This window comes from Lissotriton vulgaris, chromosome 5 (genome assembly GCF_964263255.1).
Source record: "Lissotriton vulgaris chromosome 5, aLisVul1.2, whole genome shotgun sequence".
NCBI lineage: Eukaryota > Metazoa > Chordata > Amphibia > Caudata > Salamandridae > Lissotriton > Lissotriton vulgaris.
The window spans coordinates 688,639,422-688,652,440 of NC_141693.1; positions in this window are offsets into that span (position 1 = coordinate 688,639,422).

Sequence of the window (13,019 nt, forward strand, 5' to 3'; positions counted from 1 at the left end):
TGCACACAGAGTTACTCTCCAATACAAACATTTATAACGTGTTCAATACCTCTACACACCCATGATGCATTAGAAGCACATGCGTTTTGTAATGATTTACACCCATTAGCTGAACCCATGCTGTACAAAATTAGATAGAAAAGTAATATGTTAGTTACCCGCCATTATGTGTACTCGATAACAAACTAACACACTTATTAGATGATGTCACCAGTGATGCCTTCAATGATGTCATCAGTGATGTTATAAATGATGTCATAGATCATTTCATGAGTGAATTAATGTGAGGTCATTAAGCAGTGCATAGCGGGGGCAAGTTATAGTTACCTATGCTAACTATAGCTGGTGATTGTTTGTGTTTTTCAGTTGAAAACGTTAATGTTGTCACTGGCATATTCACCTAACTATACTGAACCTTTAGGTTTTCCAGTGAATAGATATATTTATCTCCCAACTTATTATGATGGATAGTGTTAGAAAGTGCCATTTGAAGGCTGCCAGAGCTAAACCCTCTCCTCCATTCTTCACACGCAGACTGCAGCGTAATTTTCCACAGAAAAATACAGAATTATTTCCCATGGCCAAACACTCTAATGATCTAAAGAGCAATCACGTTGGCAGCCAATGAAATCGAACAGTCGAGTAAAAAAAATATATATGAAACAGTATGTACATTCCTTGCAGTATACCAGATTTATAAAGAGCCCTTACATTCCTCACAGTATGAATCGAGCCAGAGATGCTATACAGCTCTCTCTGCCGACATTCAAACCGGAGGCTACTTTTTCCAATTTTTTCTTTTTTTTTAAATCAACACCTCAATTTCCATGCAACAACTTTGCTGTAAACTGTGGATTTAATCCAATTCAAAGCTCGATCAGGGACCTCACAGAAATGTTTTCCATCCAAGTCACAAAAGTGGGCACACAGCTTCATTTCACCAGGCATAAGCTTGAGCAGCGGTCGAATTCCTTTAAGTTACTATTTAGATATGCAACTGGAGTAGCTGATAAATTACACATCGGAGAAAAACAAACCTTAACGCGCACTCTGTGCACAGCAAAAACTTGTACATGTATTTTGCCACTTTATGACTATAAAGCCATACATTGTAGAAACATGTAATGTTGTCCTTTACATACAGGAAGCATATCATACATAAAAGATTAGTTGTATAGTAGCACGATATTATCAAGTTACAACCATTACCGATGTATAGATCTATACATGTCACGTCCATTACACACCAGGAAAGCTTTACTTTAAAAGTAGTGATGCCATTTTAAATGCATCATTTTTCTCATACATAGAGGGCTAATTACAGCTGCCATGCTTAAGGTGCATTTCGGGCTAGACGGCTCCTGTTGGAGCAGGGTCAATACTGGTTTGCATATGGCTGGGTTCAAATTGAGGTGGCATTACCTGCAAACTAAAAATGGACTGGGATTCAAGGAGATAGAGGCCTGGACAAAATGTAAAAGTTCCGGCTGTGAAATTTCAGAATTTCGCATTATGAAAATATTCAAAAAATCTAAAAAAAATTGATTTGGAAGACTACACACAATATTTGCTGTTGGAAATCGGTTCACAGACCATTTATTCACCAAGACTCATTTTCAGCTCAAACCAGTCTCGTACTGGTTATTTGCCTTAAGTTTTACTTGGAGTATTCCATAAAGTGAAATGCCACCAAACCACATTTACAGTAGAAGTGCAGTCTTACAAAATTTCTATGGTATTTCAATGAATTTCGAAAATAAATGTCCAATTTCACGCAAAACCTACCTTATTAAAGTGTGAGCTCTAGCCTTGTAACTTTTCTCTTAGTAAATCACAGTACTGTTAGGGTCCTCTAGATACACTGAGAAGTGGGACCACGCAATCGATGCAATATATTGCAGGCTAACTTCCCTTTTTTGGTCTGGACTAGAAATAGCGGTAGCACTCTCTGGACGTAGATATGATAGAACAATAATAATGTAAAAAATATATTATTCCAGTGTTCGTCAGCCCCTTGTGGCCATTGCTCTGTCGGTAGGTGATTTACATTTTAGTTGAGCTGACATTACAGCTTACATACTGCGTGCAATGGGTCGGCTTCCTTCAGCCACTGGCTTTACAGCCAGTGCCATTCACATTTTGAATCAGTCGTCAGCACAGCCATTTGATGTTTGATTAAGTCCTTGTTGGCAAGGGGCAAGCCCAAGAGGCAAATACGTCCATCTGACAGTATGCAGCTATACTAGTTGTTCACCACCCAGTAGCATAGGAAGGATGCCAATGGCCCTGGGGCAAGCAAGGTCAGTGGGCCCTTTGTCTTCTGTTTGGTAGTAAAATACAGCATTGTCAGGATTCAATGGACAAAACCAACAATTGATGGACAGAATCTTGCACAAAGGCAAAACATTCACTCCCAGACACAGATCTGGGTTTAATCCATCATTGTACTCCTCACCACACCACCCCAGTTCAGAAATGGTCATATGCAAATCAGTGTTGACCCTGTGCCTCATGGGAACAGTTCAGCTCGAACTGCCAAGCCATGTCTTCCCTGGACCGGAATCAAGCATCCTAGGACCGGTTTCTGGCTATCAGCCGTCTTCAACCAGGATAGCTTAACTCCAGTGGCCTACGAGCACGGGACCCATGTCTAGGCATACCCTTCCCACATAGGGTGAACAGCAAAACACACATGATGAGAGATGGAATGTTGCACAATGGCAAAACATTCACCCCCAGTCACAGATCTGGGTCTAATCCATCGTTATTTTGCTCACCACACCACCTCAGTTCAGATATGGCCATATGCAAATCAGTCTTTACCCTGTGCCTCATGGGAACAGTCCAGCCCTAACTCCCAAGCCATATCTTCCCTGGACCGGAATCAAGCATCCTAGGACCAGTCCGTCATCAGCCATGATAGCTTTATTCCAGTGGCATGGAGAGCACGGGACTCACGTCTGAGCATACCCATCCCACTAGGGGTGACAAATGCAAAAACAACAATTGATGGACGGAATGTTGCACACGGGCAAAACATTCCCCCCCAGTCACAGATCTGGGTTGATTCCATCATTATTTTGCTCACCACACCACCCCAGTTCAGACATGGCCATATGCAAATCAGCCTTGGCCCTGTGCCTCATGGGAACAGTCCAGCCCGAACTGCCAAGCCATGTCTTCCCTGGACCAGAATCAAGCATCCTAGGAACGGTTTCTGGCTATCAGCAGTCATCAGCCAGGATATCTTAATTCCAGTGGCATGGAGAGCATGGGACTCACGTCTGAGCATACCTATTCCACTCGGGTGACAAATGCAAAAACCACAGTTGATGGACAGAATGCAGAACAATGACATACATTCACCTCAGTACAGAGATCTGGGCCTAAATCCATCGTTATTTTGCTCACCAAACCACCCCAGTTCAGACATGGCCATGTGCAAATCAGTTGATGGACAGAATGCAGAACAATGTCATACATTCACCCGAGTACAGAGATCTGGGCCTAAATCCATTGTTTTTTTGCACTCCACACCACTCCAGTTCAGAAATGGCCATATGCAAATCAGTATGACCCTGTGCCTCATGGGAACAGTCCAGCCCGAACTGCCAAGCCATGCCTTCCCTGGACCGGAAACAAGCTTCCGAGAACCGGTTTCTGGCATTCCAGCCGTCTTCAGCCCGGCTTGCTTGAATCCAGTGGCATAGTGAGCACGGGACTCACGTCTGATCATACCCTTCCCACATAGGGTGAACAGCAAAATGCATAAGATGATGGACAGAATGTAGCACAAAGGCAAAACATTCACCCCCAGTCACAGATCTGGGTTTAATCCATCGTTATTTTGCTCACCAAGCCACCCCAGTTCAGACATGGCCATGCTCTCCACACCACTGGATTCAAGCAAGCCGGGCTGAAGACGGCTGGAATGCCAGAAACCGGCCCTCAGAAGCTTGTTTCTGGTCCAGGGAAGGCATGGCTTGGCAGTTCGGGCTGGTCTGTTCCCATCCGAGGACTTGTTTCTGGCATGCACAAGCTTTATCCACACATGCACTGCGCAGTACTGCTCCATTCTTGTACTGTACCCTTTCCAGGCACACATACAACTAATGCAGGGTCACTAATCCTGTGCTGCGCAGCACTCCACAACATACCAAATGAAGGCCAAGGGTGAGTTAAGCATATAGAAGTGGAACTTTAAAAAAGTCAATGAGGGGTCAATGAGGTCGTAGGCCTCTCTCCAGTGGCACATGGTAAAAAGGTCTGGTTCACTACTACTGATCACTACATAGATTGCTGCCACCGCTGTGCTCGTTCTGCTTTACTCCTAGTGAAGGCGGTATTCTTACACCACTACAAGGGAAGCATTTTGGGCGCCACTCCCGGTCCAAAAAGACCGACATCCATGGGACAGGCCTATATCATGGTGCACATGCATGATCCATGTTTGTCTATGACTAAAAATCAGCTTTAGGGATCCAGACAACAGTACAGTTCGGCACTCAGGGCAGGGGTGCACATCTCTTACCATGCAGAGGACGTTTCCTTCCCAAAAGCCACCAAAACCTGTTTCCAGAATAAGTGAACTCATTGGCAGTCCCACCACATACGCATGTAGGTTCCTCTCACCCCACACCCTCTCCAACAGGCATCTCAGCTAGCAGTTATAGCTCTCAGGTGTAACAGAGTCAAATACCATCCCCTCATGATAGCATTTGCCCTTTGCTGAAGGCATAGAGAGGACTTTGTCGCCATCCTCCAAATAAAAACCTAATCCGCCTCCGTCAACTTGAGGTCAAGGACCTCAATCCTTTTTTCGCATATGTCAACTGCGATTATGGAGTGTTCTTGTCCAATGCACTATAAAGTTGTGGCAACACTTTGTTGGTGACACCATCAGCAAACATATCTTCCACCTCTGTAGTTTCTCCCGCCCCTGTTTCCGCACTTCAGGTTGTCTAGCTGAGTACAAGAGTTGTGTTTCTCAATAGAGATTGTTGGGTCTCAACAAGAAATCACAATCTCATTGATTTCAAGACTTGCGGGTTCCATTTACATAGGGCTGGCCAAGGCACAATGGGTTGCCTCCCTCCCAAGATAGATATTACTTATTACGTATGCCCGGTTTCCTACCACTGCGGTCAGGGGGAAGGAAACGTTGTTATCCTTCTCCTCTAGACTGCCTTATTCCAATATTGTAAAGGCAATTCTGTGGCCCCCATCTGAGTGCCTAGAGAATGACGGGCCCAGGAAGAAATCCACAACAGCTAATGAAGAGGGAGCTTTCTGTGCTCCTGCTGCATAAGGCGCCATTGCCTGTCTACATCTGGGAAGCACCATACTAGAGCGGGAGACACCTGGGTGGCTAATATATTGGGGACTACCAAGCCTCCCTCTGCAGGGCTCCTTAGTAAGAGAGCTTTGACTATGAGTGGAGATGTGTTATTACATATGAAAACCCACACTTTTTCTACATAGGTTTCAAAATCTCAGGGGGGACCATTACAGGTAAGAATCAGAAAAGATAAAGCAAATGTGGCATAAAGTTAATTTCAGTGCCGTTAATTCCATCCATCCATTAAATCTCCAGTTTATCCAATTAATTAAAGATCTTTAAATAGAGTGTCAAGGAGCAGAGGTACGTTGCTCTACAATATTTTTCTAATTCTGGTGGAGAGAGTCACTCCCAGAAAACTGAATTCCATCAAAGCTAGCTGTGACCCATACCTGCTACAACACAGAATTGGTCCAGTTCTCCCATCAATACCGGGAGGGAGGTGGAAGGATTAGTAAAAAAAACAAGGAACAACATCTGCAAAGAGGGTCATTTTCACCCATCCATTCCTTTAATTCTAGACCTGCTATCTCTGGATTGGCCAAGTTGAAACAGTGGCTTCATTGACAAAACAAATACTGAAGAAGAGAGGGGGCACCCCATCTAATTTCCCAGGCTAATCTTATGGAATCTGAAATGCACGATTGTTTTCGGAGTCTAGTGGAGAATCCCACCTAATTTGTCAGGATGAAAGATTTTATTTGGGGACCCAAAGTCATTCTATCTAGTGTTTACATTAAGAATTCCAAGCCAACACAATAAAACACCTTCTCTGCATCAAGGGAGAAACACCTTCTCTGCATTAAGAGATAGAAGGAGTACTTTGGTACTCATGCTCCATATCTTGGCAACAACAATAAGGGGCAACCACATGTATTGCCAGTATGCTGTCTCTCATGATAGGGAGACACTAAGCTGAGCCCCACCCCTGCCACTTATTGATCAGCTTCTTAGTGAACATCTACATGAGCCCACTCGCAGACATTGCATGCCAGCACAACCTCAACATCATCTCCTATGCTGACGACACCCAGCTGATCCTCTCCCTTACCAATGACCCCGCCACCGCCAGAGCCAACCTTCACGAAGGGATGAAAGAGGAAGCCGAATGGATGAAGAACAGCCGCCTGAAACTGAACTCAGACAAGACGGAAGTCCTCATCCTGGGATCCTCACCCGCCGCGTGGGACGGCTCCTGGTGGCCCCCCGCCCTAGGCAGCGCACCCAAACCAACAGACCACGCACGCAACCTGGGCTTCATCCTGGACTCCTCCCTCTCCATGACCAGACAAGTCAACGCCGTCTCCTCGTCGTGCTTCAACATCCTGCGCATGCTACGCAAGATCTTTCGGTGGATCCCCACCGAGACCAGGAAGACAGTCACCTAGGCCCTCGTCACCAGCCGTCTGGACTACGGCAACACCCTCTACGCCGGAACCACCGCCAAACTCCAGAAGAGACTCCAGCGGATCCAGAACGCCTCAGCACGACTCATCCTGGACATCCCCCGTCGCAGCCACATCTCCGGACACCTGAGAGATCTCCACTGGCTCCCGGTCAACAAGAGAATCACCTTCCGTCTCCTCACCCACGCACACAAAGCCCTACACAGCCAAGGCCCAGGATACCTCAACAGCCGCCTCAACTTCTACGCTCCCAAACGCCAGCTTCGTTCGACCAGCCACGCCCTCGCCGCCGTCCCCCGCATCCGTAGAACCACCACAGGGGGACGGTCCTTCTTCTACCTCGCCGCCAAGACTTGGAACTCCCTCCCCACCCACCTCCGCCTGACCCAGGACCCCCTCGCCTTCAGGAAGCAACTCAAGACCTGGTTGTTCGAGCAGTAGCAGACCCCCCCCCCCCCCCAGCGCCTTGAGACCCTCTGGGTAAGTAGTGCGCTATATAAATTCAATGATTGATTGATTGATTCAAGATCTTCACATCACCAGCAAATAGGGCTTTCAAGTGATAGAACCTACACCTTGGGAGTATTTACCAAGTTGTCCTATTAGTGTGAGGAGAGATTCCATGTTAAATGGTGTTACCTCCTGGGTGTCAAGGAAGGAGTTGTAGACCTTAGTCAGGTAGGGTGAAGAGATTAATTAGACTGCCTCATAAAACATATTAGGGAACCCATTGGGGATTGGAGCACTATTGTTAGGGAGTATTTCAATAGCCATTGCCACCATTTCTACTGTTATCATTTGTATTAACACATCCCTTATTTCTGGGTCTATTTCGGGAATGTACTCTCCAAGATTTCATCTTTTAATTACTCACTTCACTGTTCGCTCCCATAGGCAGCCATGTAATATTGTAAAATGGTCTTAAGAATTCCTGAATCAGTTGATGCAGTTGGACCTCGTCACTCACTTTCTCATGATATAATTTCTTAGTTTCCAACAACTTGTGAGCCACATTTTATATCAATACTTCCTCCAGCTCTCCCTTCGCTCGCCATAAGACTTTGTTACTTCCAACAGATTTTGTTTATTTATCTTTAGTTCCAGTTTGGCAGTTTTTACCTCATGCTCTAATCTTCAGGTCCTGGCCAAGCCTAGGAATGTTTTGGTGCATTAAATGAGCTCCCCCTAACTACTGCCTTGTACACGTCCCATATTGTCACCCATGGAAGCCCTCCCTATGATTCTCCTTAAAGTAGTTTTCAACTATTTCTTTTATAAAATGCAACTTCTCTCATTTTTCACGTCTTATAGGGTGGCACCTCGGGGGAGGAAATGAGTATTATTACAATCACTGGTGCACGATCAGGCAAAATATGTGTACCTATTCTGGAAGAACTGACCCAAGCGTTAACAGAAGGGGAGACAAAAATTAAGTCAATGTTTGAGTGTGATTAGTGGACATTAGAGTTAAATGTGTAATACCTGTCTCCAATGTACTGTGTTTGCCAGAAGTCTACCAATTTCATGTCATCATGGCCAATTAAACATCTGCCAGGATGAGTGTGATCTACCTATACTGGGTTTAAGATCTACATTAAAGTCATCCCCTACTATCAGGTTGTCAAATGAATGCTAGGCTATATAGGGGAAGAGTCAAGAATAGAACTGTTCCTTTCATTTGGGTGGATCACTGACATAATATCAATCCATAAAATATTGAAAAACTAAAATATCATAAATTGAACACCGATAACAAAAATAGTGACTGCATATTTTACTATAAAAACAAAAAATGTCGAGAACCTCAAATATTGTTGTTAGAAATATAGAATTTTACATATATCAAAAACATCAGGAACAAAAACATTGTTACTGCTAAACCATATAATGTGTCAAAAGAATCCAATACTCATTAATAAGAAGATAAAAAAGCGCTTTTCATATAACACAATTGCTTTAGTAAGCTGAAAATGTATATACACTGTTGGAGATGGCCCTTTTTTCAGGGTTATCCCCAAACTTTTTGCTACTTCCTCCTATTTTTTCCTGACCCGTCTTTGTTGTTTTTAGGACTCTGGGCACTTTCCCACTGCGGGTCAGTGCTAAAGTGCATATGCTCTCTGTGTAAATCGTGTTATGGATTGGTGATTCCATGACTGGCATATTTGATTTACTAGTCAGTCCCTAGTACAGTGCATTTTGTGTGTGGGGGATTTTTACATTCTGTGTTTGAAAATACCACTTTTAGAAAGTAGGTATTTTCTTGCTTAGCCATCCTGTGTGCCTCTGCTAGGATGTGTATTGACTGTCTGGCTTTGGAGTGACAGGGATTGGGGAGGTGCATTCTCTCAGGTGGCCACCGGGGGTTGATGTGTGTCCTGCCTTTCCTGAACGAGTCAGGGCTGGGCTGGGCTGAATAGACCTGGGCGGCATTCAGAGTAGTAGTATGAGTTTTAACTAGCACCTGAATAGGCCCGGTCTGCATTTAGAGTGGAGGGAAATTTCCCTTGCACCTGTCCAAAACCCTGTCTGCCTTGGACAATGCTGTCTCAACCCCCTGCCATGAAGCTGGACCAGAGATGACAGAACTGGTTTGGACTATGCACAGACACTCTCTGCCGCCTGAGGGGGCAAAAGACTTTGGGTATAAATATTGGGGCCCAGACCCCAGAACTTTAGAACTCTTTTGGAGCAAGAAGATTGTCAAGAAGAAGAGCTGGAGAATCTGTGAGGAGGAACTACCACTTTGCTGAGTACTTTGCTGTGTTTGCCTGCAGTGGCGGCTTCTGTCTTGGACAGTGAGAGGACTGGACTGAACTTCCTGCAACTTCTTTATTGAGTATCTCCAAGGGCCTGAAATAGAGCTTGCCTCCTGTTCTGATGTCTCAGGGTCTGCAAAGACTTGACCAACCTCTGGGTACCGCTTCTGGGACCGCTGTTTCAGCTGCCACAAAGAAGGGAAACGCAACCGACTCCGTCCCTGGCTCTGTGTCCTGACAGCACCGCAGACAGCACCGTCCGCATCTCGCACCGCAACCCTGGTCTCACCGATGATGACAAAGCCACTGAGCAGCTGCTTGCACCGTGACCTTTGGGCACCGTACTCCTCACTGCCTCGCTTCACTTCACCATTCTGGTCTCACCTACGCGGTCGCTGCTGCTGGCTTCAATACCTGTAACCGCATCATGGCTGGGGGCAGAGCATGTAAGTTGCACAATGCACAGCCTCATCCCACACAGTAATCTTGGCTGCCCAATGCCAGCTCCCGCTAACTGGCTCTGCCGTCTGCACCTCAACCTGCCAGCACAGCATTGAGTACCATTTTGCCCTGAAACGTAAGCCTTGGTCTCACCGACGCCGTCTGGACGTTCATCCTCAAGCCGCTGCCTGCACCGCCTCAAGAGGACACCGCACCTTGGACCGCTTCAATTTTGCAACAAAACTGCGATGGTTGCCATGACCGGCTCGCACCACGGTGTCAGTCACAGCAAGAAAGGTACTGTTACTGAGTCTGTCCACGCTTTCGCTGGCCTGTCCCGAAGTGGTCGGCTCAAACTGTTAGACTTTATTGTTTTCAGCTTTGCGGTAGCCCCGGACTGTGCTACTGGTTCATACGAACTGTGTTATTCTGTATGGTGGATTTTTATCATTTTGGTCTTGTTTTAAGTATATAAAAGATTGAATATTTTTCTAAAACTGGTGTGGTGTCCTTTTGTAGTATTTTCACTGTATCACTGTTGTTTATGTGCAAATGCTTTACACACTGCCTCTAAGAAAAGCCTGACTGCTCATGCCAAGCTACCAAGGGGGTGAGCAGGGGTTATTTTAGGAGTGTAACTCCCTTATCCTGACTTGAAGGAAGGGTCCCTATTTGGACAAAGGTGAATATCCTTGACAACTAGAGACCCCATTTCTAATATACACATATTTAAATTAAAATTTAAATATATTATGTGAACAAAGTATTTACAGTTCACCCCTAAAAATCTAAAATATATACAATAAAATCCGCCCAATAGTTTGCATTAACCACAAATATTCAAACACCAACCTAAATATTACTAGATAGATAGATGTAAAAATGTATAACCAAAAATATCAAACTATATATTAGACATAAAAAGTAAAACCTAAAGTAGTGATTTTCATAGAAGCTGATAAAAAACTTCATACTATACTAAGCCAACCAATAAAATAAAACTATAAACAACTTTAAAAAAAAATCAAACAAACAACTAAATAAACAATATAAAAAGATGTCTAATTTAAACAACTAAATACTTTAAAAATGACAGATGCTGCACGACAAGAAAACTCTGCCAGATTCTCTCAATAAACAAGTAAAGAAGAAAAATATATATCTGAACAACTACCTAACCAAGTAACTTACATTTAAACTAAAACATAACTGCCATGAAACTTAAAAAAGTAAAATAGCAAATAAAAATGAACACTCGCTCTAGCTTTTATATTTTTACATAGCCTTCCTAAAAGAAAACGAATAAATTAAATAAGTATCACAAACCAACCAAAAGATATAAGAAAGTAGGTATGCGTAATAAATTGCAAATTATAAACTCACCCAACTAGTGAACAAAATTAAATGACCTCAAGCTCTACAGACTATCATCAAAGTACCATTTAAAATGTAACTTACTTTTTTAGAAAATGTTCAACTGAAAAGAAACCACCTGCCCCACATTAAAAGATCCCAACAGAAAAGCTAGAAAAACGTGCACAGCATCTTAACAGAACACCCACGTAAGTATACAAAATAGAAGTGATTGCATTTTTTAAATATTTTGATAACGAACGTGGAAAAGGTAAAACACATTTGACATTTATAATATTATGCCACTTACAAATACAATGACAAAGGCCGCCACATTTATCACTTCGTCGAAAGGAAAGAGGTTAATAAATCACATGGGCTACACCTACAGTCAAAAAAGTGCATTGTCAGAAACTATAAACTGGAAAGGTACTAAATATTATTCTAATGCACGCTATGGGAGGACAACTACAAAAGATAGTGTAATTTGTGAGGAGAGAACAACCACCCCCAAAATATGACATACATATAAGTAAGAGAAAAAGTGCAAGATATAAGAGAGGTAAGCACTAGTTCCCAGGAACAAAGAGGCAAAGTCCGGAAAGATATACTACTTAGAGTCCCAAAATACATAACAGGGCAACTACCAACCTATCCTCACTTTAAATGTTAAATTGCATGAACTACAAAGGTCATCAGCAATACACCATCCGCCCCTAAAAGAAACCAAGATATAGACATACCTGAACATTCAACAGTTACACATAATGAGGAACCTTTCCTTTTACATGACAACCAAAATAACGAGAAACAAATTCCAATATTCCCTATAACAAACAACTTAATGAAACTTAGCCAATGTCAAACCCATATGTTAGATGAGACCTTCAAAATGTGTCCCAAATCATTCACGCATATATGCACCATACATGGAGAATACCAAAATACAAATATCCCTTTTATATATGCCCTACTACCAAATAAACAAAGCAGCACTTACTACAAGCTCTTAAACTATATAATACATGAAACAAATCCATACTAATATAATAAAGAGAGAGCCCAAACCTTTGAGGCGGGTAATCTCAGGAACCACAGCACCAATCACAACACCCAATACAGCGTTGGAAAGGGCAGTTGCAGCAGAAGGACATAGGCTATGCAGACGCGTGAAGTAGTGTGGCTCACTGGTTAGAGGCGGCAGACCCGAGAGCAGAGGACGGCCCGGGACCAGGGTTCGATTCCCGGCGCGGCAGGTTTCTGGACCAGGGTCAGCGGACTCGATAATTCTCTCGCCTCGGTGCCCACTCTGATCAGCGATCACACTCGGCAACTCTGGGCATTAGCTTGCCTCATCTTCACTAACGGCCCCACCAGACCGCCGGGGATGCCTGGTCTCACCCTGGAGATACCCATTAAGGGACCATCTCTCAGGGAAGCCAGGAAGGGTTTCGCAGCGGTCGAAGCGCCTTGGGACCCTACGGGTAAGTAGTGCGCTATATAAATGCCAATACATACAGACGCCCACCATATACATTTAAAAGGTAAAAGAACTGAGCCAGCAAATTAGTCTCTTGTGGGCGTGTCTGCGTTGTGCTGTGGGCGTGTGCTGGGGCGTCACAAACGCTGGGGGCATGTGGTACGGTCCGCCCTTCATGCCATGTCTCATATTGTGTGCTAATCCCACCCTGCTCCCTTTAAATACCCCTGCACCCCATAATC